The 26,515-nt window shown below is 41.9% G+C and overlaps 1 protein-coding gene across 2 annotated transcripts in view; it reads left to right on the top strand.

Moving 5' to 3' along the window:
• The window catches only part of sfl (N-deacetylase and N-sulfotransferase sfl), a 172,107-nt gene that overhangs the window by 51,697 nt on the left and 93,895 nt on the right, over positions 1–26,515 (top strand). Inside the window, exon 2 of one of the 2 annotated variants that reach the window (XM_072298283.1) lies at positions 20,321–20,392. The exons of the other annotated variant lie outside the window; for it this stretch is intronic. The gene's annotated coding sequence lies outside the window, so the exon portion shown is untranslated. The remainder of the gene's footprint in view (positions 1–20,320; positions 20,393–26,515) is intronic. 2 annotated transcript variants of the gene reach the window in all.

The following is a 26,515-nucleotide window of genomic DNA, read 5'->3' as shown; positions in this document are numbered from 1 at the left end:
TTTCTTCCCCTCTGCTAAAAATTTGAACAATCACCGCGGAAAAGGGACGGTAGGAGAGAGCTATTATCGCGGAGTGAAGATTTTAAGGAGGGTGATCATAATCAAGTTCATCAAAGAGATCCCCCGGTCCTCATAGTGCTGAACCCCACGGGCTTTTTAGTCAGGGGTGCACAATATACTAGATTACGCGATAAATTATCGCGTGAAATTGTGGAAGGCCTTCCCAATTTTTGGAAGCGCGATCACGCGGTAAATTATCGCGTGAAAATGTGGAAGCGTCCCGAATTTTGTGGAAATGTTTTTTTCTTTCCTTCTTTCTTTTCGTTTCTTTTCTCGCTCTTCTCTTTGAATCCCATATTTTTTACCGAAACAAAAAAAAAAAAAAAAAAAAAAAAGGTCATCACTTTTTGTGGAAGGAGTCACGAAATTGTGGAAATTTTTTAAAAATTTTTTGTGGAAGAGGAAAAGCTTATCGCGCGAAATTGTGGAAGCATAGTAAAATGTGCACCCCTGTTTTTAGTATGTTTATAGAGGTTCGAGTGAAGTAGATTCCTGGAAATGCCCAACAGATGTTTTCGCTGGAGCGTCATTCAAAATAGCTTTTACCTCTTTTTTTATCTTGTGAAAAAAGTGAGCGCGTGGTTTTGTGAGTGGGAGTCCCGATAAATTTTCAGGATATTTGCGTGAAACTCGGAAAAAAGGTGCCGGTAGCGGGAAAGCTCATCTGCAGATATCGGAGAATTTTACCTGTTTTTTGTAAGTTAGTATTGTGGTAAAACTAAGAAGGAAAAACTGAAATGAAACTGAAACCTCATGTGAAGATTTTCACCCCGAGTTTTTCCTCCAAACGACCGGGAAAATAGGTTGAGACGCACATTCGGAATTGCGTGCACTCTCTCTTTCCACATGAATATACGTGTCAGGAGTTGTTGTTAATGCCACTTAAAAAGATCTTGCATCAAACCATTGCCGGTAAAAACTCAAAAAAACCCTGTAACATAGAATGTTGTTCTGCTCCAACACCAGCAGTACGACTGCTTTTGATCAGCTCACGGAGAAAAATTTTCTCGGTATGTGGAATGTAGCCTAGTGCTAGGAATAATGTAACATTATTTGGAAAACTTACACTTTTTTGATAAAATGTGACCGAAGCTTGTCGAAGCAAGCGCTTCATCAGGGTCACAAAGTATTAATTACGAAGACCATAACTTAATTTCAGACAGTGGTAACAATTGATAACAATTCATAGATCAAAACAGTCTCAATAATCAAAACACTTTTAAAAAGTGTTCTTTGAAAAAACCAAAATGGCGGAGTTTAACGGCCGCCATCTTGCTCCAGTCGCGGGTCTCAGAGTGTTGCCTCTTCCAGAATTACTCCTGAGGGTACCACCAATAAGCCCTAAAAGTCTAAAAGCGGCATATTCCAATCAAAAAGTGTAGGGCTTTTTGGCGTAGTCAACGAACTAAGTGTGGAGGGCTAGACTCGTGGACACGCTGGCCAACACTGGAAAGAAAAACACATTGGATCTAGAGTCCAGACTCTTGAAAACATGGACAAGAAAAAGGACTCTTGATTCAAGCAGATTTAAGCTTAAATCAAAAGGAAATCCGCTCAAATTAAGAGGCTTAGTTCTTGATTTAAGCTTAAATCTATTTGAATCAAGAGTATTTTTCTTGTTGATGTTTTTAAGAGTCTGGACTCTAGATCCAATGTGTTTTTTTTTTCCCAGTGAATATTCGTCACTGGGCTCGTCACTCGACGAATGCCGCGTGGTCTGGAGCCGGGCTTAAGGCAGTGGCGTCTAGGTGTGGTGTTATTATGCGTCTGGTCGCGTCGTCGGTCCCAGGATGGGCGCGATGTGCAGCGCATGCGATGCATCGTCAGCGAGCGCATTGTGCGGCTGAAGCGAGGCGCCAGGAGGAGCCGTGTGCCGTGTGCGGCCATTGTGAAGCGACCGGGGTCGCGCTCGTCGTCCAGGGCCCACCTTGAACCCGATGCACCTCCGTAGGCGTCCCCGTCTTGCCAGTTTCCGCGTCGCTGACCGCCCGCCCTAACCCCGCAGCCGCCCGCTAGATTTGTATCCTTCATTTTCTTGAAAAAATGCGAGAAAAATTTAGTGGAAACATCTTCCTCCTTGTTCATTTTCGTCTTCTTCTCCTCCTAGTCTTCCTGTTAATTGAGTGTGTTATGCTGACCACAAGGAAGACAGGACCAGTCGGTCCTATTGTGGTCAGCTTAAATAAACTTGTTTAGATCTAAATCTAAATCCTCCTCCTTCTACCTCTTCCTTCTCCTCTTCTCTTCTTTTTTTCTCTTCATCTTCTTCTCCGACTTCTTCTCCATCTTCCTCTGCTTCTTCTTCCTCTTCCTCTCCTTCTTCTCCATCGTCCTCGCCTTCTTCTCCATCTTCCTTTCCTTCTTCTCCATCTTCCTCTACTTCTTATATTTCAGCTTCCTCTCCCCCCTCTTCCTTCTCTTCCTCCTCTGCCTCTTCTTCCTCTTCTTCTTCCCCTTCTTCTCCTTCTTTTCCATCTTCCTCTCCTTCTTCTCCATCTTCCTCCCCTTCCTCTCAATCTTCATACTCTTTTTCTTCTCCCTCATCTTCCTCTTCGTCCTCTTATTCCTCTTCCTTTTCTACTTATTATTCCTCTTCTTCTCCCTCTTCTTCCTCCTCTTCTTATTATTCCTCTTCTTCTTCCTTTTCTTTTTCCGCTTTCTTTCGTCCTCTTATTCTTCCCCTCTTCCTCTTCCTCTTCCTTTTCGTCCCCTAATTCTTCCTCCTCTTCCTTTTCCTCTTCCTTTCGTCTTCTTATTCTTCTTCCTCTTCTACTTATTATTCCTCTTCTCCCTCTTCCTCATCCTTTTCTTTTTCTTCCTCTTCTTCATCTTCTTCTTCCTCTCTGATGGTAATAGATTTAGAAGGACCGAAAAGAGCTGTCAACAATTCATCATACCGCAAGAGCGAACTGTCTCCGAACCAGATTTCCTAGGATCTCGTGAATTTGGAATCCCTGTATGATTTTCTGAGTTAAGCTAGGTTTTAAAACATGAGTCCCTTATCGTCCGTGTACGGCAGAAATCTTGTTATCAACATCAGAGGTTTTCCTCAGTGTGGAATTCCGATTACACACCAGCGGGTCGCAATCAAAGCCAAAGCACAGTGGGAGAAGGTTAACTTTACGGATCAGTCGGTGACCTCGTGAAGTATCGTTAGTGGCCGATTTTAATTTTATAGATTTTTCGCTTGGCATGCCAGTTCGGCGGTGGTCGTTTTGAAGGAAAGAGCAGTCTTCCAAGTTTTACTCGCAACATTATATTTAAATAATGATTTGGCAGCACTGAACGGAGCCCTTCGGACGGACGGGACACCAGCGCTTCGCAGTCACTTTCAGGTGCAACCGGTCGTCGCGGTGCGGTGCGGCGCCGGGCGCCTCGCTCCTGCGACTGTGCGTCGACGCCACTGTCTTTTAGCACCTTCCCGTCGCCACTCTAAATTGGGGTCGTTTGAGGCAAGGATATTCCTCCTCTTACCAAACAAACACGTAAGTCTTACCGTATGTATCATCAGTAAGTCACCAACAAGACATATTTAGACCCATTTTGGGAGGAGCTAAAATTATGAACGGTGTGTTAAATTATAAAGAAAAACGCATTACCGAGTAATACCAATGACATACGGCCGAAGGTGATTCCGTGCCGCCGCGCCGCTTGAATTTGTCTAGCCAACCGTCCGATGCCTTGAATCCGGTCCAATTAAGTTTTTCGGCAAAGCTCTCGGCTTTTGCTTGAAGTATGACGCCGTTAATGGGAAAATTCTGGGCTCTTTTTTGGCTGAACCAAAGAAAAGTGGCTTCATATAAATATGTCTTTGACCTGCCCGAGACTCCTAGGTCTCCAGTCGGTATGATCTCCGCTGCCAGACCGCCGCTATTGAGAAAGCCGCTGCCGCTGTACAGAACGGAAAATACGGGTATTTAACATGGAAGTTCAAGGGACCGGCCGATTTCGCCGCTACAGAGAAATTTCCGCTATAAAGATGGCCGCTATAGAGAAATTGTACTGTTCAGTATCTAATCTATTAAATACAAACAGAAAAAGTATGACTTCTCCACAAATTGTACCTTCACTCGCAAACTGTTTTAAAATAAATGGAAATTCCAGTAGAAAAAGAAACTGCAAATTTGGGCTAAATGGGAAGTGAGAACACAAAGTAGCACAAGCTGTTGGTTAATTTTTCTTTCTTTTTCTTTCTTCTTTAGCTTTCTCTGGTTCAAATCGACCAAATCTTTGGGTTGTAGTGACTAAATCTCTCGGTTGAATGTAATGCGCTAGTCACTTGCAAGTGGCAATCTATAAAGGGAGGAAAACAAGAGCACATAAGTTCTGCTGGACACTTTCTTCATGCCTCGATACATCTCACAGTGACCTACGGTTTGAGTCGATCCACCACAAAAGAGTGTTGAGCAACAAAGTCATTTAAGGGTATCTGAATTCTGACACAAAAACAGTAACACAGTGTAACACTTAATTTTTAACGTTGTGCATGCAAAAATCAGCAAAATATTGGGCGGAAATTGTGCAATCACATCCTCGTGAAATAGCAAATTCTTTGAGTCAATTTTTTAGGCATATTTTTAGATCTTTGCAGTGCTACTTTTCAGCGCTGCCACGCCCCACCGCGCCGGGGCCAAAGCAGTGAGCGCCTGGAGAGATAAAACGCCTTCAACTCCGTGCATATGCAACACGGACATCCGTGGAGTTCGAATAGTTGTATCAAGACGTTAAAATGAAATGCTCGGATGCACCACAGCACCACTAACCGAGGAAGCTTTGCTTGTTTCTTCTATACTTTAACGTAATTCCAGCATTTCTTAATAATTGTGTTATGATGAATCAAAAATTACGTATACTGCCGGCGAGCCAGGACCCAAAGCTACAAAAAAGTTCTTACGTTTACAGTTGCTCTACGGTCATCGAATTGGAGCACCAGCAGACCGGGTTCATTAAAAATGGATCATTGACGAAGTATTTAAAGGAATTAAGGCGGCCTCACATAAAATCCAGAAGTTCCTCACATAAAATCCTAGGGAAGGCGTTAAATTTCCCATTGTTTTTCAACTAATCTATCAAGCTGAGTTTCTAGTCGTCCGTTTTACTTTAAAATCATCATCAATAGAGCCAAACTAACTTGAAAACAAGCGAATGAGAAAAATTGGCAAACTCATTTACTATTAATCATTAAAAGAATGGAATAAAAAAGTCCTCAGTATTAATCGTAGTCCGGGAATCTTTGAATATTTGAATTCAGTTTAAAAGAGGATCGCCTCATTCGCCTTGCAAGATTCAAATCCCTTCTTTCCAAGCGAATTCTAGAATTTGTAACGTTGCATTACTCTTTCCCCTCTGCAAAAAGAACAGTTTGAAACCTCGACATTTTTCGCCGGGATAAGCCACGCTGCTAATGTCTCATTTGTCCCAAGAAGGGGATTTTGTCCGAGCAATAAAAAATTAGTTTTCCTCCGACCCCTCCGGAAAAAAGTCGTCTATCATCGGAGTTTGTCTTGCGACTGACAGTCAGCATTTTTTCGGGCACGACACCCCCGTCAACCCTCCTCGGATTTCGCTCCTTCGAAGATCAAGCTTTTTAAATTAATTTCTCGCGTGAAGCGCCGCGCCTCGCGCGATGCCCGCCAGACTTCGCGCCAAATACTAATTTTTCATTCGACCCTGCGCGCGTTGCCAAATTTTCGTGTTTTCATACACTCTCTCAGCGTTTTAAGTGAATGGTGAAAGTACGTAAACGATGTTTTTTTTTATTATTTTTATTTTATTTTTTGTGTCGCACTAGGTGGTTTTCAAATGTTCAAGGAAACACCCAAGTCCGTAAAAACATTTTGCCTATAACAACAAAACTGCACGAAAGCAGTTTGTAAGTCGTCTGACTATATATAACATTGATGGTCGAAACTTGTGAAAATAATTTTTTTTTCTAATCTTCGTGGTTTTTGTATTACCAGTCACGATGCTTAATTCAAGACTATCCCTGAGTCTGATTTTTTTTCTTCTTCTTTTTCTTTTTTTTAACGAACCCCCACAATATGCCAAAACATCACGAGCATTTGCTTCTTAAATTTGAATAACCCGACAAATTTTCGAGTTTCTGAATTACCGCCTCCGGGTATCATATCAATGCACCAAGTTTTGCTATCATCATAGCTCGAAAAACCGTTTTCCTGTAATTTCCGCCATTCTTGTTTCCTTCGATATTCATCACTAACCATGCCAGCCCCCCCCCCCCCCAACTTGGGTCGGGCCCTTCTTATAATCTAAAAAAAAACTCCTCTTCTGCTAGTGGAGGTAATTAATTTTGCCTGATGATGCTATGAAATAATTCAACCACAAGTAAAAGTTTCTAACCTCTCTAATTTGTTTTGCGGATAGAATTCCATTCAAATCGTGAATACGGTCCCTTTTTCATGAGTAAAATGAGGTGAGTACACTGAAGAAAAGTGATCCGATTTAAACAGAAACATTCCCAGATTTGCTGTCAGTAAAAAACTTCTGCTGAGAAAGAAAATATATTTCTTGCGAAGCAGAAACCTACCCGATTCAAGAAAACTTTTTCTTGATTCAAGAGTAAATCTTGCTAACGGCAAATTCAAGTCACTTTCCTTCTAGTGTAAGTTGCCGCGGAAACGCTGCTGCAGCAACTTTGGCAACTCTCGCACTTTCAGTCTGACAATGGGAGCTTCGAGTCATTCGCAGCCCTTTGAACGAATCAGTGACAACCCCCACGCACCCTCGGCGGGGCCGTCGTGGGGCGGGGGCGACCGGAGCCCAAAAAATCAAAATCCACGACAAGCCCCGCAACCTAAGTTCAGGTTAACCAGATTAAAAAGCAATTTCGAGAAATACCGCCGCGGGAGAAATATTCGGAAATTGGACGAATAAATAAATAAAGCACGCGCTAGGGAGAGAAGCGGCACCCAATCTGTGGCCACCTCTTCTGGCCCCGATTCTAATCGCGGCGGCGTGTCTTTTCGTTCCCCCTTCGTTCGATTGATTCGATTCAGAACCGAAAGTCTCAAGTTTTTTCAGGGCAGTTTTGTTTATTATAACGTGGATGTATAATATTAAACAATATTGATGTTTAAGATTATCGGACGCAGAAAATAATTACGTACTTATTCTCGTCTACGTGAAAACGGGCCGTAGTGCAGAGAAGCATAAAGAAAGAGAGACCACACCAACTCGGAAATTTTTAAACGCTTAATTCTCTGTCATCAAACATGGTGTATCGATTTCAACTTGGTGCTTTACAAAGTCTCCAAGTGCTTGTCCTTAGGCACCAAAAAGGTTTCTCTTAAAGTAACTTCTTCGCCCGCTGCGCAGTTTTAGGTGTTTCCTGAACAATTTTTTTTTCCGAGTTGGTGTGTTTTCGAACTCACTGATTCAATTTTAGGTCGACGTTAGAACACTTTCATGTCATCCCTGTCACATCTTGTTAAAAACTCACTTTAAACTCGGAACTCGGGTAATAGGCCCAGAGGAATGGCCAAATAGAAATTTAATTTTTAAGACGACTCGGAACTCTGGTAAAAGGCCCAGAGGAATTCTGCCGTGCTAAGGGAAAACGCCGTATAAACATTTGAGAGTTGCCAAATTTTCCTCGATAAAACATGTATTTTTGACAACATTCATGCATATTTTTCCTTGAAATTTTCAGATATTTTAGATTAAATTGCGTACAAAATTGTCTGAAAATGTCGGAAAATAATATTTCCCAGTAAATAGAGAATTTGCAAGTGTCTGAAATTCGATGAATTTCGTGTTACAGTAGAAACTACTGAGTGAACCGAACACGAGGATACCCTTGGTTCATGAATTGAACAATAAATATTGAAGAAAATATGTCAGAATGATCCAATTTCCTAAAATACATGTGCTTAAATGGAAAATGCCGCCAGATAACGTCACTAGGCGGTGCTTTCCCTCACTTTTAAATCTATTTTTATACTATTTCCCTTATCAGAAAGAAATTATAAAAAATACTGTGAAATCACCCCTTTAAGCACTCTCAGATGACCCATAAAATATTTGCATGCAAAGTCGCCATTCGGTTTTTATCGGAGGAAACTTGGCAACATCTGAAGGCTCTTACGGCGTTCTTCCTTAGAACGGCATAATTCCCAAATGGGAGGGGGGGGGGGGGGTGAAATTTAATTTTTAAGAGGACGAAGCCGGCCACAATTCTTCTTGGTCTTAAGCATAGGATCGGAGCCACCCCTGGGTAACTGCGTCCCGATAACGGGCTCAAGAGGCGGAACCCATTTTTCTATACCCCGCTCGTGCTAAGGGAAAAACGCCGTACGAACCTTCAGGTGTTGCCAAATTTCCGCTTGCATATCACTAATTTTCAGGAAAATGTTTGAATATATTTCTGCCTATTTCTCAGATAATTTTGTTTGTGATTTGATCTTAAGTGTCTGAAAATTTCAAGGAAAAATATTCATAATTCTCTTCAAAAATAGACATTATATCGAAGGAAATTTGGCAACTTTCGAATGCTCATACGGCGTTCTTCCTCAACACGGCAGTATTCTGCTTACGCGTGCCCCGCGCCGTATTCCTGCGAGAGCGCACATCGCTCGCCGGCTGTCATCTCCATCAGGAGCGAGAGCGAGACACTCACCACTCTGCAGTCGCCACTCGTGCTCCTCGGTTAGCATCTTAAGGAAGAACGCCGTTAGAACATTCGAGAGTTGCCAAATTTCCTTCGATAAAATGTTTATTTCTGAGGAAAGTCATGAATATTTTCCCTTGAAATTTTCAGGGACTTCAGGTGAAAGTGCGAACAAAATTATCTGAAAAAGTGGAAGAAAAATATTCATATTTTAACCAGGAATTTCGTGCTTTATCGAAGGAAATTTGGCAACGCCTGAAGGTTCATACGGCGTTTTTCCTCAGCACGGCAGATCTCAAGTTGCTCGAGTGGAAGTGGCCTCGAGAGGGGCTTCATCGCGCAGGCCGCACAACGGAACGAGTCAATCGGAGAAGTCGGACAAAATTTGGAGATTTTAAAGGCTTGTAACTCCGTTTATACAGAACTTTGAGGTTCTGAAAGTGGTTCCATTGGTCTCCTTGTGAAATCTTCTTCAAGAAGCACCCCTTAAAGTTTGAAACGTGACGAATTGAGCATCAAAATTTGCAGTTTTTGTTTAAAATTTCATGTCCGACCCCTCTGATTGATTCGACCCGCTGTGCGCCAGGCCGCCGGGATCGGGCCGGGCTTTACCTCAGTTTCCGGTTTCCTCTTCCCGGACCCCGGCTCCGGCCCCAGGGACGTCCTCGGTCTTCCGCTCGCTCGAGTCGGCGCCGAGGCTTTTTCCAAATCGGAAGGTTTTTGATTTCTTCCGTTGAGTGCCGTGGTTCGGTGCAGCCCATAAGCGCAAATTTCCCGAGGCCAACGAGGCAATTTGCGCTTATGAACGCTAGGAGGATTATCGCTCCGTCAATGTATAACTCGATTTATTTGTTTTGCTTCGTGAAACATGAAAAATCGAGCCTGGGAACTTTTTGTCACACTGGAAAAAAAGCATTGGATCTAGAGTTCAGACCTTTAAAAACATCGACAAGAAAAAATACTCCTGATTCAATCGAATTTTTGCTTAAATCAAGAACCAAGCCTCTAAATTTGAGCGGATTTCCTTTTGATTTAAGCAAAAAACTGATTGAATCAAGAGTATCTTTTCTTGTCAATGATTTCAAGAGTCTGGACTCTAGATCCAATGAGTTTTTCTTTCCACTGTGTAAAAAATAAAGCAGGAGCGTAGATTTTCAGATACCGTAAACGATTTACGCGGTTTGGGAGTTCCACTGTCGATGTACATTTTCTTATGAGATAGGTCAGGTAGGTGTACGTGTCATGCAGAGTCCGAATCTTCCCAAAAAAATTAGAGGTAACTTTGGGCAGCTTAATGAGTATTTGCGGCCAATTTTTATTTTTTAGGGGCTAAAATGGTTTCGAATATGTCATAAAGGAGAGAATGCACTTTGCACTCGTATCACTCGGATTTTTTAGTCGTTACATGGACTCCCTGGTGAGATGCACCGAATTTCACTCTGAAACTTTCAAGAGTGTTTCAACATGTCTAAAAATAACGTTACAACTTGTCTTTGAAGGGCCGCAGCTTCTCAGGGACGGTCCGAGGTAATTGTTCCTTGTATTCCTTTCTTCTTCCCTTCGTCTTGCGTGGTAGTCGTGCATTGACGCGGGAAGGATGTCATAGTGTTGCGCCGCTCGAGTAATCGGAGAGTAATCAAGGAGTGCATTGCAAACACTCAAATGCTCGGGCTGCGTAGGATATGAAGATCTGCTGATTGCAAACGCGGGACCATCTCGTTAATGGGACGCGCACGTGTCCCATTCACTTCCTCTCTAACTTTAGATATCCATGTGTTAGAAGAAAAGTGTTCTCGGAGTGTTTCTTTATGCTTTTAATACTCCCAGGGTGTCTACAGCACGGATATAACACGGGATCTTTAAAAAAGCACGGATTGCAAAAGGCCAGAGGCCGACTCTCGTCACGATATGTCGAACTGTCAACACAAAATATCGATTCACAATGGAGATGTTGCATGTGTGAGGAATTTGCGATTTGACTGTTGATTCTTATGTAAAAGTTCGCGAGAAACACGATGGTGCCACTGGTTTTCTCTGAAATCAACTTCCAAGCTCAAAAAAGGCTCTCAAGTTGAGACCAAAGTAGAGGGGTTATCCCACCCTACCCTGAGAGTTCACCTCTACATCAAGACAAACTCTCCATGCAAAGATAGGGAGCAAATACATTGACAGGGCTGCCACTTTATTTGGGGGCTCCAAAACTGAAAACACGGCAACCCTGCTAATGTATTTTCTCCCTATCTTTGCATGGAGAGTTTGTTTCGATGTAGAGGTGGACTCTCAGGGTAGGGTGGGATATCCCCTCCATTTTGGCCTCACTTTGAGAGCTTTTTTTGAGCTTGGGAGATGATTTCATAGAAAACCAGTGGCACCATCGTGTTTCTCGCGAACTATTACATAAGAATCCATGGTCAAATCGCAAATTCCTCACACATGCAACATCTCCATTTCGTCGTGATATATCGAACTGTCAACATCAAATATCGATTCACAATTTTTCCAGTAAATTCAGTTTTTATCGAAGGAAACTTGGCAACGTCTGAAGGCACATACGGCGTTCTTCCTTAGCACGACAGAATGATGGCACCCGTGGTTGACCACGGCGAGAACCCTTGACTCGAGCAGTGGACGCCGGACAGTCCCGTCCGTCTGTCCGTCATGGCGTCGCTCGGTGTCTCAAGTGGTTTCGGTTTTTATTAAGCGACTTGTCATCGTCATTCACTCATTCATCCTACGTTCTCGGCCCGGCCCGTGTTTATAGGGGGCGGCTCTTAAAACCGATGTCCCTGGACGAGAACAACGGCTCCTGCTCCTGTTCATTGGTGCCCTGTCGCCTGTCATATGTGTCACCCGCAGGCACAGGTATCCAGGATTCCAGGGCAGGGCTGGAAGTCTTGTTTAATCCCAGAGGCGTATCCAGCAATTTGGCAACACCGGATCTCCTCCATTTAAAGCCATGCTAAATTATCGATTCTTGCAGGAGCACCTGACCTGACCCCTCCAAGAATCTATACATTTCCATAGGTTTAAATGGAGTAAGAACAATGTTGCCAATTTGTTAGATCCGCCAATGTTTAATCCGCGGAGTTACATTAGTGTAGCTTTGCTGCATGTTCTTGAAATCGCTTTCAACCTAGCGACAGAGATCTATCTGTGATGATAAGGTGGTAATGGGAGGATGGTAAGATGCAGACGAAGAAGAAGGAAACGTTGCTCTTGTACTTAGCATCAAAAGAGCAACTATGTTTTTTTTTTTCCTGCACAATGTAAATGCTCCCACGTAGCTTCGGAAGAAATGTGAAGAATGAGAGCCCAAGAATCATTTCCGATATTTGCTGATTGAATCAAATTCGAGTCGAGAAAACTTATTTTAAAGCTTCCGAAAACCTTAAATTAGGTCCCAAGATGGCGTATGATTTCTTATTCGGGTAAGTAAATTGGGTCCCACTTATTTTGCAACTATAGACGACGTGAGTGCCGTATTTATTTTACATGGCATGTTATATGGATTGCACTTTGCAATGAGGAACCACTATCTATGGCTCTTTCATAGAAGCACATATATGCATAGGGAAACCAATGGCATGTATGTTGTTTCTAAAATGAGCCAGAAATAGTGGTTCCTTATTGCAAAATGTAATCCATATGTCTGACCCTTCCTCTCTTCCTTTGACACGGGCTCTCGCCCTTGATACTCTTATTCAACAACATCAACCATTATTATCAGCTAATTGTTTTGGATGTACTTTTTTATCATGTTACATCTACTTTTTTTGCGGGATTGGATGAAAAAGTAGCGAGGCCTTTGGTATTTATGGGTGAAAGGTAAACAGGTTCGATCATGTCTCTAGGCAAAAAACAAACGAGATCCAATTTCCCTACACAAGGTCATCCGGGACCCAACTTGAACGTGGAAATCCATTCCCGTTTTAACGGAAAAATATCGCTTCAGCAATTAATGTAAGTTCGTGACGTGTTTCTACCAGGATTATTTTCGCCATTTGATACATATTATGCTGCTCCCGAGTTGCAATTCATTAGTTTTCGATCAACCAGACGCATAGTCTAATTAAAATCTTATTAAGAGGCCCTGTCAATTTTAAACGATGATTACAGGAAAAAGGCCTCGGTGGAATGGAGAGAAAAAGTACAAAAAATAATTGAACCGTAACTTCTGGGAAGGGCATTCACGTGCGACTTTATCATTGCATCGCAGTCAGAGATTTGACTACATTTCTGAGTCATTTGTCGCAATTTATTTTCAATATTGGTGGGCAGCATACAAGTAGTATTATTTTTAGCAATGTACAAATACATGTAATTTGCCAGAGGTAATTCTGGAGTATGTCAATGTAGCTACTATACCACTCGAAAATTGTGCGACTACACATAAAGTGTCCCCAGTAAACCGGACTCTTCACCTGAAGCCTTTTCATCTTCCAGCTATTTCGCCTAATTTTCCTCAGAAACATTTTACCTTAAAACTGTCACTTATAAAGAAATTCACCCAATATAAATTTTACCGAACTTGTGAAGTCGCCCCAAGCTTCATTCCAACCGAGGTCCTGTCTTACGTGCAGAAAAAAACTCCGTGCATGGGACCCGAAGTTGAGGTCCTATGGATCTCTGAAGTTTTCTGATCACGCATCCGAAAACTTGAGGTCGAGCTGCCGAAGTACGGGTCAGGCATCGAGGCACCTCGGTATGTACCGGAGTATTTCAGATACGTGACCCGAACCCTTCGGTATATATCGAAGTACTTCAGATGTCTGACCCGAACTTCGGCAGCTGGACCTCAAGTTTTTAGATAGGTACGTGATCCGAAAACTTCAGAGATCCATACGACCTCAAATGCGGGTCCCACGCACGAAGTTTTTTTCTCCGTGAGGTCGTTCTGGTATGAGTTATTTTCTATCTTGGATAATGTTTGCCCTTCTCAAACGGAGGGATTCCACTCGCTAACGACAGCATATAAATGCAGATATGGAGGCCGCATCGTACGACAAAATCATCTTACGATCCGATGATGATTGGAAGCAATCCTCATGCTCGTTTTTCATGGCCACTGCACAGCACCGGGGCGGCCCCTTCCGGCTTAACGGGCTGCTTGTTAACGCACCAGACACTCGGACACTCAGACAACCTGGCCTGCACCCAGAAAACCGCGACACTTCATTCGTCGAATCAATCGACCGGAAAATATGACTTCAAACAGGTTTCGGACACCGTCTGGATCGAGTCTGGTGTCTGCCGTTCGCCGACCACATCAATGACACACGTTGATGTCAGAATTTAGGAATATTATAGATTTCGGATGAATATGGTGTAAAAACTTTACAACACTGTATAGTTTTTAGTTGCTAAGTGATTTCTCCCTGCTGTTCTGTGTATGCTGTTAATGTATAAAAGTTATTGCGACCAGTTTGGTTTCCTCCGGTATTTGAGATTATTTAATTACTGATTAGTTTAGCTATTGAAAATAGCTCCATATGGTTTTCTTTGATCATGAAATACATATTTCAGGGTTGCCACAGTCAGGGAATACCAGGAAAACCGGAAAATGTCAGGGAAAAATCACCAGATCACCTTCATTTGCTTCCTCGAGTGGGTTTGGTTTGAAATTACACACTGGAAAAAAAAGTCGCGTGGATCTAGAGTCCGGACTCTTAAAGACATTGACAAGAAAAAATACTCTTGATTGAATCGGATTTTTGCTTACATCGAGAATCAAGCCTTTTAATTTGAGCGAATTTCCTTTTGATTCAAGCATAAATCCGATTAAATCAAGAGTATTTGTTCTTGTCATTGTTTTCAAGAGTTTGGAATCTAGATCCAAGCGACTTTTTTCCAATGCAAACATCAAATTTTGTCTGAAAACTATTTCTAACTGTCTTTTTTAACAATCTGGCTTTTGTTCGATTGTCAGGGAATTTCACCAGAATGTGTCAGGAAACCAGGGAATTTAATTTTCCTAATTCTGTGGCAACCCTGAATTTATCATAGAATGGATCCGTATTCGTATTAGTACACTATACCGGGAAAAATCTACTTAAGGTGGATCTCCTGCGCTCTGAAGAACGATTCGATAGTCCAATAATCGTTTCAAATGTTGTGAATTTTGGAACGGTTTTACGTAATCCTCAAACTCCTCATCACGTTTTAGTCTATGAGGCATTTGTACATAAAATAAGACCGTTGAAAACTTTTAAATACTTTCAAAAGCACCCACTGAGTGAAATCGCAAAAAGTTTTGTATTTTGCTTTGTGATTTCACTCGGAGTATCCACTTTTGACGTTCATTCAATTTTTGTCTGAGTCAAGTCACAAGTGATCGAGAACCACCTCAATGAATTTCACATTTCCCGTACTTCTCTCCCACCTTACCCATACTCTCCTTACACTGGAAAAAAACCGCTTGGATCTAGAGTCCAGACTCTTAAAAACATCGACAAGAAAAAATACTCTTGATTCAATCGGATTTTTGCTTAAATCAAGAGCCAAGCCTCATAAATTGAGCGGATTTCCTTTTGATTTAAACAAAAATCTGATTGAATCAAGAGTATTTTTTCTTGTCAATGTGTTCAAGAGTCTGGACTCTAGATCCAATGTGTGTTTTTTTTGTTTTTTTTTCCAGTGCACATTACCCATACTCTCCCTATGAAGGTACTCTGAGTCAAACCTGCGGACCAACTGGCAACGGAGAGGTTAGTTCGTTATCACTGGCAACATTCCGAACGTGAAACCGCAATGAAAAACTACCCGCTGCGGAGGACGGACGCAGCGTCAGCCCCGGGGACGGAGATAGGGTAGTTGACCAGGGGGTAGTCGTGGAAACAGGGTAGTTGACCAGGGGGTAGTGGTGAAAACGAGTGGTAAACGAATAAAACAATCTGCGGCGCGAGCAGTGGCAAGCGGTGCACAAGCACTGCAGGCGCGCCGTCCTCTTTACCGTGGATGTTGTGTAAATAAAACGCCGGTTAATCGGAAAGTCAACAGCGGGCACATCCGTCTCTTCTAAAACATCCAGCGAGGACTCTTGCGTCGCGCCTCGGGATCCGTATCGCGGCCTCGCTGGATTCGGGAAGATGCGCTCCGAGCACCGATCTGTCGAAACATGAAGCAAGCTTCAGCCGAGAGCGGGAAAATATCGCTTTTGATGACAAAAAACGGAGGCTCTCCTGCCGTGCAAGGAAGAACCCCGTATGAACATTGAACATTCGGGAGTCGTCGAATCTCCTCCGATAAAATGTTTGTCTTTGAGGAAAATTATCAATATTTTTCCTTAACAGGGTGTTTAGCATCAGGATTCTCTCGATTCTATCAGGATTTAAGGTCAATCAGGATTTGAGAAAAGTCGGCCGTCCGATCGGATTTTTTTATCGAGCTATTCTTGCAAGTTACATTCGCCTCCGCAAAAAATCAGGATTTGGAAAATTATGAAATCAGGATTTAGCGGTCAAAAATCAGGAATAATCGGGATTTCATCCGGATGAATCGGGATTTCATCAGGATTTCCCAAAATGAAAAAAAAAAAAACTAGATACCCTGCTTAAGATTTCCAGACTTTCTTAATCAAATTACAAACAAAATTACCTGAGAAATTGGAAGGAACATATTCACAAATTCTCTTGATAATTAGTGATTTGTCTAGGAAAATTTGGCAACGCCTGGACGGCTCATACGGCGTTTTTTCTTAGCACGGCGATCTTATCGACTCTTTAGCAGACTCAATATCTCGTTGTAATCCTCATTCCATCTGGGAGAAAGAAATGTGGATCCAGGGGGAGGACGCACGGCCGTAGGGGGGCGTACACCATGTTCTTTCGAAAAAAGGGGGAATAAAAGGGGAATGAAGAATGAAGGGAGGAACCGAGGGAAGAAGAGGAAGGAAGGACGCTTAGATTAGGTAATTACGTTTGACGAAAGTGACTCCAGTTGTATATTAGATGCCTTAAAATTTTAAAAAAAATGGGGGGGGGGGGAATCCTCCGGACACCCTTGCGGCAATTCTCGATAGTTGGTTTAACATGGTTTTTCCTTCATTTAAATCCACTAAAATATAGATTTGTAGGTGAGGCAAGATTAGGGTGACGAAATTCCATGAAAAATAAAATCTTGAAGTTTCACGTGAAATTTTTCATGAATTATCAGAAATTTATGAAACATATTAAAAAATACCGGTTCCTTTTCATGTTTCGCAAAATGCAAAAATGTTGACTATCTTCTATTTTTGTGTGTTTGAGTGCGAGTTGCATACTTCAGCCCCTGAAAATTATGAAATATTTCACAGCCCCGTGAACTTACGTCAAATATTTCACTGAAATTTCCAATCTTTCATTTCTTTCGTACGTTTCATGCCACCCTGGGCAAGATACCTCACCAAAAATCGATTGTTTTACATGCATTTAAGTGGTAGAAAATCAGTGTTGCCAACTTTCAAGAATCGTCAATGTTCACGCCGTCCTACCCCTTTCAAAGTGTCTGGATCCGCTTATTGGAAGAAACTTCTAACTATATTGCCAGCATTGCGCAGTTGAGTCTCCGCCTGGAAAAGAAAAAAATAATCAAAACCTGTGAACAAAATCGGAAAAAAAGGGGCCAAAAACTGACCTTCGAATATCAAAATAAAATCGTTTGGGTAAGCTGCGTAATGAAAATGAGCTTAAAAAGCAGCAAGTCTGAAAATTAAGACGAACATTCTGCATCTCTGGTGCTCTCCGAGCGCGGAGGCCTTTGGTCGGATTTTTCGTTAGTGATCGGAAACTTGTGTAAACTGGTCTTTTATGCTCCTCCAGCTGAAAAAAGAAAGCAGAAGAAGAGATAAAATAATATATATAGTAATCATTAGTAATAGAGAAGAAGAGATAGAATAGTATATATAGTAATCATTAGTGATGGAGAAAAAGAGATAGAATAATATGTTAATAATATTTAAGTGCTGTACTAAGTCAGTTAGGATTCTATTGTGCATTGGTTCCAGCACAGTACTTGATCTACGCATTCACGAAAAGGAACTTACTGCACCACAACTACCCTCTTTTTACGAAATAGTTGGTGCCGAATCCTGGTTGATCATTGGCGATCATCGAACGCCGTCTATAGGCGGCGTTGCATTTTCCCCACCTGCATGGTAGAGTATACTCTACCATGCAGGTGGGGAAAATGCAATTTTGCGCCCGCCTCTTCTATTTTTTTGTGGGACTGAGAACAACGACTTTTATTCAAATTAATCGAAGAAAGGAACGGAAGAATGAAGACTCGGAGGATTAACGCAAAATAAACACCGAGCGGAACTTCCAAACGGTTGTTTGTTCCCGCTTTGTGAGCAAATTCAATTAGACAAGAGGCACTGCGTTGCCTCACTTTTTGTAACGCTGAAATTTTCCGGTCTTCAAATAAAGCGCCATCTCCGAATTAAGTTTTTAAGAAAGGATCAAATTTTTTTGTACGAAGAGAAACACTGCAAGTTCTCAACCATCAGCTCAACAATAATTGAAGTGTATTTTGTCTTACTTCGCCTTTGATAAGCTTTAAAAGATTCCAACGCTTTTAACCCGTTTATAGGTTAGGTTTCTGTCGACATGGAAATGCCCTAATTGGGGCTCGAAAAAAATTTACAGTAAGTTAACTGTGTGGAGATCGATCACCTTTCAATAGAAATCGTGGAAGAACCGTCTGCAGAATTCCTCCTCAGCGGACTGATTATTGAAATTGATTGACAAAGCTATAGACAAAGAAGACATAGGGAGTATGGAGCGACCCTATCGGTTGAAATGGGTGGTTCCTATAGACAAAGGGTGAAAATGATAGACTAACAGTCAGGTCTCTGGTGGGTTGCCGTTACACTGGAAAAAAACCACATTGGATCTAGAGTCCAGACTCTTGAAAACATTGACAAGACAAAAAACTCTTGATTCAATCAGATGTTTGCTTAAATCAAAAGGAAGTCCGCTCAAATTAAGAGGCTTGGTTCTCGATTTAAGCTAAAATCCGATTGAATCAAGAGTATTTTTTCTTGTCGATGTTTTTAAGAGTCTAGACTCTAGATCCAATGTGTTTTTTTTTCTGTTTTTTTCTTCCAGTGTAGTAAAACTATTACCCACCTCTTTTGTCCATTAATACCACCCGCACTTCTACCAATAGGATCCCTCCAAATCTCTTTTGTCTTCTTTGTCTATGGCTTTGTCTATCATTTTCAATAATCGGCCCGCAGGCGAGTTTTCGCTCGGAAACCGCTGATACTCATGAAATTAAATGAAATCGATTTTTTATAATTTTGCACACCAGTCTCAAACTGGCAACGCTGCATGAAAATGGAGACTCCGTATCAACCTAAGCGAGAGTTAATAATTACCTCGTATGTATATTTTTATTCTATTTTATTTTAATTTCATTTCATTTTTCTTCATACAGTGATTACGAAAACACACGCGGCTTTTTTCCCATTTCCCTCCACCTGTCCCATCCGCTTCCCTTAAACCCACCAGGCGCGCGAATGATATACCGGGGGTTGGAAGGGGGTCGGAGTGTATGCACACCCCTCCCGTGGCCCCCGACGGCCCCTCGTTTTTTATTTATTTATTATTTTTTCCTATCCCGATTTTTTTAAAGGCCCGACCCGGTTCCAGCCTTTGTGCCGGCGCGCTTAGCAATGCGTAGTGTCTTTTGTGTGCAGATGGATTTCATATGCAGAGGTGCGTGATTTTCGCTACCCTTCGAGCCAAATCGCTACGTGACTCGCCGTGCGTTTTTCCTTTTTTTTTTCCGCTGCTCCTTGTCCCGGTTGCCATAGGTGTCAGGGTGGCAAAATTTCGTGAAAAATAAAATCTTGAAATTTCACGTGAAATATTTCATGAAATATCAGAGATTTATGAAAGATATTAAAAAATACCCTTTTCTTTCCATGTTTTGCAAAATGTAAAAATCGTGACTTTCTTCTATTTTTGTGTATTTGAGTGCGGGCTGCATTCTCTAGCCCCTGAAAAATACGAAATATTTCATAGCCTCGTGAAATTTCATGACATACTTCACTGAAATGTCCAATCTTTCATTTCTTTCTTACGTTATTCATGCCACCCTGATAGGTGTTATGGACCCTAAATTTTGAAAATAAAATGAAAAAATCGTGTATTTTTAAACGTACATCTTTAAGTTTTAGGAACGTAAACTTTTTTGACAGCCGCAATATAAGGCATAACGTTGAAGACTTTGGGATTCTTGAATTTTTTTTACAACCTTACTGTAATTACCGCAACATAATTTTTCATCGTCCTGTAGACAGGCCCTGCAATGTCTTTTCACATCAAGAATCAATTTATCAGTGTCACTAGGTACATGTTATTTTCCCCTCTTTTAACGCAATATGTATGTATAAGATACCTCCTGGCGATTTCCAGGATCGTAGAAAAATTCATCCTGTCACAGTAAAATGCAGTCTGAAGAAACATTTCGTCTCATGTATAAAAAGTATAATTTTAAAAGAAAAAAGCAGAATGAAATCTCTTTATTTTAAGTTGCACTCTCCAAAATGTAACATAATCTCCCTCGTTTTCCTTTATGTGTAATGATAAATTTCCAGTTGCCAGATTTTAAATACATTAACCCTAATAATGACTTTTCCATTTTTTGTTTCAGGTATTGTCAACTTAAAATACACTCCTTCTCTTGTCCGTGCGCTGTGTAGAGTTTCTCGCCCGCGAAGTTTCTGTGAGTATATGTGCATTTTGAAGTTGCGTGCAACATTTTTAACTTCAAACTGGAAAAGGGAAGAAAAGAAAGATCAAATTCAGGGAAAAAAAATTCGTTGCTATCATAGGTATTCTATTTTTAGATGATACCTAACTCCTGTATGCAGTCATATTGAATGCAGCAAAAATGCAAATGAACTCTTTTTGCAAAATAACGTCCACGCACGCAACTATTACGCAGTCAATGGCTCCCATCCATGACTTTCCCCATAAAGCACTTCTGTTACATTTGTACCCGAAATGTAGGTTCTCCTCGAGAGCCATTTATTCATTCATCATTATACATTAGAGGCTTGATTTCATTATTATCTCTTCATACTGTGAATGAAAGATACTGAGATTCATTCTTGATTGGCTCTCGTAGTTCAAGCTCCCAGGACGTCATATATTCAATCTGATAACATAATTATTCATATTGTCCAAAAGATAACATTATCAACAGTCGTAGAGATTTTAACCTTGAATGGATCAGGAAATAAAGGTTTCTTCAGTGAACAAAATGAGAGAGAAAATGGAGCACACTGGAAAAAAAACACATTGGATCTAGAGTCCAGACTCTTGAAAACATTGACAAGAAAAAATACTCTCGATTCAATCAGATTTTCGCTTAGATCAAAAGGAAATCCGCTCAAATTAAGAGGCTTGGTTCTTGATTTAAGCAAAAATCCGATTGAATCAAGAGTATTTTTTCTTGTCGATGTTTTTAAGAGTCTGGCCTCCAGATCCAATGTGTTTTTTTTTCCAGTGCAGAAGAGGAATTCGGGAACGAGTCAGTACCGAATTTCGGAACTTTTGAGATGTTTCTGAATTTTTCCGGAAATTTTGAAATTTCCGAAATGTTCCGGATCTGTTGCATTTTCTGTAACTTTCTTGGAACTTTTGACGGTCATGAAGTGAGAGAAATTGGACCAAAAAAATTCCGTATTCCGGAACTCTTGACGGATTTAGAATGGGGAACCATGGTTGATATCTTGACTTTGGCGTGGCTCTTTTTATAAAATCGTCCGTTACCGCGCGACAACAATGTGCGTGCGATATTGTAGTAGGATTATAAATATTCCTAGGTGCCTGAAGATCAATTACCAACCCGTAGTCCGCCGCTCGCCCCGCGTGCCACGGATGCAGTTCCTGAACCGCCCGGATTTGCAGACGAGAAAAATATTCCGCGAGCATTCTCCAGTTTCAGCCTCGTTTTTGCCATATTTTTCTCTGAAATGACGCTAAACGTGAGTTCAGTGTCAAGGAAATTATCATTGAACAGGGGGCTATACTTCTCTGACCGCATCGCGGTCCAACCCCCGAAGCGCTTTGCGTCTCAGGATTTATGCGTTACGCGCTACTCTTATTGTATAGTATATCATAGAAATAAGATAAGAGCCAAGGTGCATCTACTAGCGCCGAGAAATACGGCGGGTGTTTGGGAAACGCTAGGTGAAGTTTTGATTCTTTTACGCAATTTCAATGCTTTTAAGCAGGGCCGGATTCACCTACTTGCCGCCCATGGGCCGCCTGTATTTTGCCGCCCCCTTCTCATTCGTTTTGAAACTCGATAAAAACCATCAAGTGAACGTGCCAGCGAGGGAGGGGTGCATAAGACGCATTTACTCGTGTTGGACACATTTTTTGGGAAAGCCCTGTCAACACTACTAGCAAAAGTTTACGGAACTTTGCGTGAAAGTTAAGTTTCGTAAACCTATCTCTGTGTGGACAAGGCCTTCCCTGTTTGGTGCAAAGCGTAAAGTATTCAGACAGTCTTGTAGGCGCAATGCGTTTCAGGCCGACCGCACTGTGTTTGTCGCAATGCGTGAAGTATTCACGCAGTCTTGTAGGCGCTATGCGTTTCACGCTGACCGCACCGTGTTTGGCGCATTGCGTGAAGTATTCATGCATACTTGTAGGCGGTAACCGTTTCACGCTGGCCGCACTGTGTTTGATGCAATGCGTGAAGTATTCGTGCAGTCTTGTAGGTGCTAATATGTGTTACATGCCGATCGCCGCGCCGAGGGCTTCTCCTTTTCATCTCAAGTCCACGTTATCATTTCCCTCTAAGTCGCGCCGTTCCAGGCCAAATTGCGTGTTTGGTTTCTCCCTTAACTCTACTAATTGAAGGTACTGTCTCTTGTATCACTAAGAGACGACAAAATACGAAATTACTATACTCTCAGTAAATGAGAGATTTTGTCGCCTTTTCTCGTTTGTAATTTTTTTGTCTAAATCCGATTTTTCTTTATACCTACACTTAAAAAAATTGCAAATTTTTGCCGCCCCTTAGAGTTGCCGCCACGGACCGCGGCCCATGTGGCCACCCCCTTAACCCGGCCCTGCTTTTAAGTTCCTCATTTTCCAGTGCGCGTTTTAAATTTAAGTTGTGCCGAAATTTTTGCACCTAATTTTCATTTTGAACACTAACTCGTTTCAGCAGTTCCCATAAGGTGCCATGTATTTTGGTGTTCACCACCGGTTCCTAACCTCTTTCTGCGCTGGAAGGTACGGGTAGGTGTTATTGAGTAAACTCGCTCGAGTAGACGTCTGTAGATGTTTTCAACGCTGAAATGTGGCAGCGGAGGCCACAACCTGTGATGAGTTTCCGACGCTAATCCTTGCAGATTTGCCGTATCCTGCAATGACAGCTCTGCACTCATAGTTCCCGCGGGACGGAGGAGGGGGGGAGGGGAGGATAGGACTTGTGCATTAAAAATAAAGTGCGAGTGCTTTTGAGGCTCCCCGCCCTGGTTGCTGGGAGGTTTATGGTGGATTGTGGATTCTGTTGCCGGTAATGAAGTCGCGGCGAATGAAATGTGTGCAGTTGATTTTGTTGCGCGAGCGACGGGCAATGGCGCTGGGGGCCCCGGCCCCAGCCCCTCAAGAGGGCAGGGAGCAATGTAGGGTTCTTCCATCCATCTCGGTCTCGGGGCGCCGCGCCCTTAATCGCGGGCAAACAGCACCCGTGTCGTTTTTCTCATATCCTTAATAATCGCGTGGTAAATTTCTATAGGGAACGTTGCCACAACCCATGGAGGGGATAGTAGAGTACCTGTATACGGGAGAGTAATGCCGTCTCAATCCTTTTACTACAGAAAAAGTGTGCCGCTCCCTGATTGGTCGGCTATCATGGAGCCCCGAAGTTGGACCAATGTAAACAAACCCTCACTGGAAAGAAAACACATTGGATCCAGAGTCCAGACTCTTAAAAACATCGACGAGAAAAAGTACTCTTGATTCAATCAGAATCTAGCTTAAATCAAGAACCAAGCATCTTAATTTAAGCGGATTTTGTATTGATTCAAGCAAAAATCCGATTGAATCAAGAGTATTTTTTCTTGTCAATGTTTTCAAGAGTCTGGACTCTAGATCCAATGTGGTTTTTTTTTTTTTTTCTAGTGCTATGCATGCAGCCCCTCCGATTCTAGTTTGACCCAATGTAAACAAACAAGTTGGCGGAAAATTTTTGTTATCAGCTACAAATAATGAGATGCGCCCAAACAGTAACTTTCTACGTTCAGTATTGTCCCAGATATCGCGCTTCGAAAAATTCGGTGTATGGTCTCATCCACCGCGATCCTGACACCCGTGGTTTCTTCCACCTTGCTTTCATCAATCAAGGTGACACGACACATTTTCACTGGTTACTCGACGTAGAACTCTGATGAAAGCAAGGTGGAAGAAACCAAGGGTGTCACTATACCACGGTGTGATGTCATCATCTCGGTTAGTATTGAACGTAGAAAGTCGCTGTTTGGACGGATATCATTATTATTAGCTGATTTACAAGAATCAAGCTTCAAAACACGACTCGGAGACCAGCGCAAATGACCTCTTACTGCAAAACCGGCGAAGCGGTATACGACCGGAGCGAATTCTAAGATCAGCGTTCAATACTGCCGTGCTAACACTGAAAAAAAAACACATTGGATCTAGAGGCCAGACTCTTGAAAACATTAATAAGAAAAAATACTCTTGATTCAATCAGATTTTTGCTTAAATCAAAAGGAAATCCGCTCAAATTAAGAGGCTTGGTTCTTGATTTAAGCAAAAATCCGATTGAATCAAGAGTATTTTTTCTTGTCGATGTTTTTAAGAGTCTGGACTCTAGATCCAATGTGTTTTTTTTTCCAGTTAAGAAAAAACGCCGTATGGGCCTTGAGGCGTCGCCAAATTTACTTTGATTTTCGACACGAATTTCCCAGTAAACTCTCTTTCAATTTTTTAGAAATTTTTGTTCGCAATTTCATCTAGTTTCTGAAAATTTCAAGGGACAATATCCATTACTTTCCTCAAAAATGAACATTTTATCGAAGAAAATTTGGCAGCTATCGAATGTTCATACGGCGTTCTTCCTTAGCACGGCAGAATAGTGCTGCGTATGTCCCTCTCGTGATTCCGAAAGTCCATCATGAATCTTTGTAACCCAAGTTTCTCCGGACTCAAAAGAAACCAAGACTATCACCCCAATGTTAAGTCCAAATTAATACCTCTGAAAAATCCTCTTGAGAACATGTGGGTAAGTTAGGAGGTTACATCTCGTTGAATTCGGTCTTGTTTGCTCAACACTTTGCCATCGGAATTCAAATGGCTTTTGAACCACTGCTTTCGTAACTCGTTCTTCAAAGGAACAGTCATAAATTCCGCGTCAACCTTTGTGACAACCTCAATAAACCCGGAAACTAGTGTTTCCCGCGTTCAATTTTTCAGTTTCAGCTCCAACTTTCGCGCCGTGTCGAAGTTGGCCGCCGCGCCTAACCACACGGTTTGAGAGTTGCGAGCCGGCACGAGCGATTTTTTAAGCGGGTGCAGCTCGCTTGGAACTTCCACAGGAACTGTTGCCGTAACCGTGGAGAATACACTCACAAATTTTCAGGCAGAACGAAATCAACATATACTTTAAATCAGCACCATAAAGCAAAAACTATGACTAAGTAACTCCATTTTAACCGTTTCGAAACAACAAGAGAAAGCGAGTAGATCCTATAGATTCCAATGTAAATCGCGATTAAAACTTTAAATCTCTTAATCGATGCAATAGAACTCCCAAATTTTCTGTTCTCTTATGGGTTTGTGATGGGTTTAAATTCCATGAGTACATCCTTCAAATCTTCCTCTGATTTTCAAGCCTATGAGTATTTTTGAACTTTGGAAAATTGCGAAAATTTCGAAGATGCACTGAAATTCCCTTAAATTACATAATCCCGTTATTCTGTTTACAAGCTTTGGCAGAGTAGTGTTTTATCCCATTGTGTTGGAGTCAACTTAACTTTGAAATATCGCTATTCGTCATATATTTTGCTTCTTTTTGTATCATGCAGTATTTAAGCAAAAATGAAAGCACAGAAGGGGAAAACTTCCATTTTTAAGATCTTTAAGATTATTTTGAACATCCTAGATTTAAACATTTTCGAGAACCACGTGATTACACCGAAAACGCTTAAATTTATGTATCATTTTCAGGAAGAGAGAGCACTGCGGATTAAGAACACGCAGACCACATTGCACGAAAGTTGGACTTGCAAAGAAATAAGTACACGGGGAGGAGAGCCTGGAAGGGGGGCTTTACTGAGGGAGAAGGCATAGGGGGATTGAAAATATTAAAATTTGTTTCAGAATTCCATGAAAGATCTTCAGAGCAATTTCAATGTTAAGAACTCTAAAAAGTCCTTGATTATGGTGTTGGAAGCCTCTCATGAATCCCGTAAGGGATTTGCACAGAACGTTCAGCGTTAGTATCGGTGTCCATGCTGATTCAGTGTGTAATATTTAATTATTTGATGCCTCAAAATGTGTCCCAACTCATCATTTTCCCCTGTGAGGCGATCGTTTCGCGACGGGCACCCGGTCCGATTAGAAACCCGGTAGAATTGGCGGCCCCGCCGCCGTTAAGTCTACTATGCTAAGCTTTTTACAAACTCAATCAGCTTGTTTCATCTTTTTTCATCTTGAGTTCCCTAAGTTTTTCCACGTAATTTATATTCCTCCTCTCCAGGACGCGACGCGGCGCTCGCAGTCGGGACCGAGGAAATCAAGGTGTCCCTCGGGAGCGTGCTACAAGCTTGGACTTTCTATAAATCCCCCTCCGCCCTCCCCGTTC

This window comes from Bemisia tabaci, chromosome 3 (assembly GCF_918797505.1).
Source record: "Bemisia tabaci chromosome 3, PGI_BMITA_v3".
Taxonomy (NCBI): Eukaryota; Metazoa; Arthropoda; class Insecta; order Hemiptera; family Aleyrodidae; genus Bemisia; species Bemisia tabaci.
The sequence above is the reverse complement of the archived record's forward strand: the minus strand, read 5'-3'. Positions and strand labels throughout refer to the sequence as shown.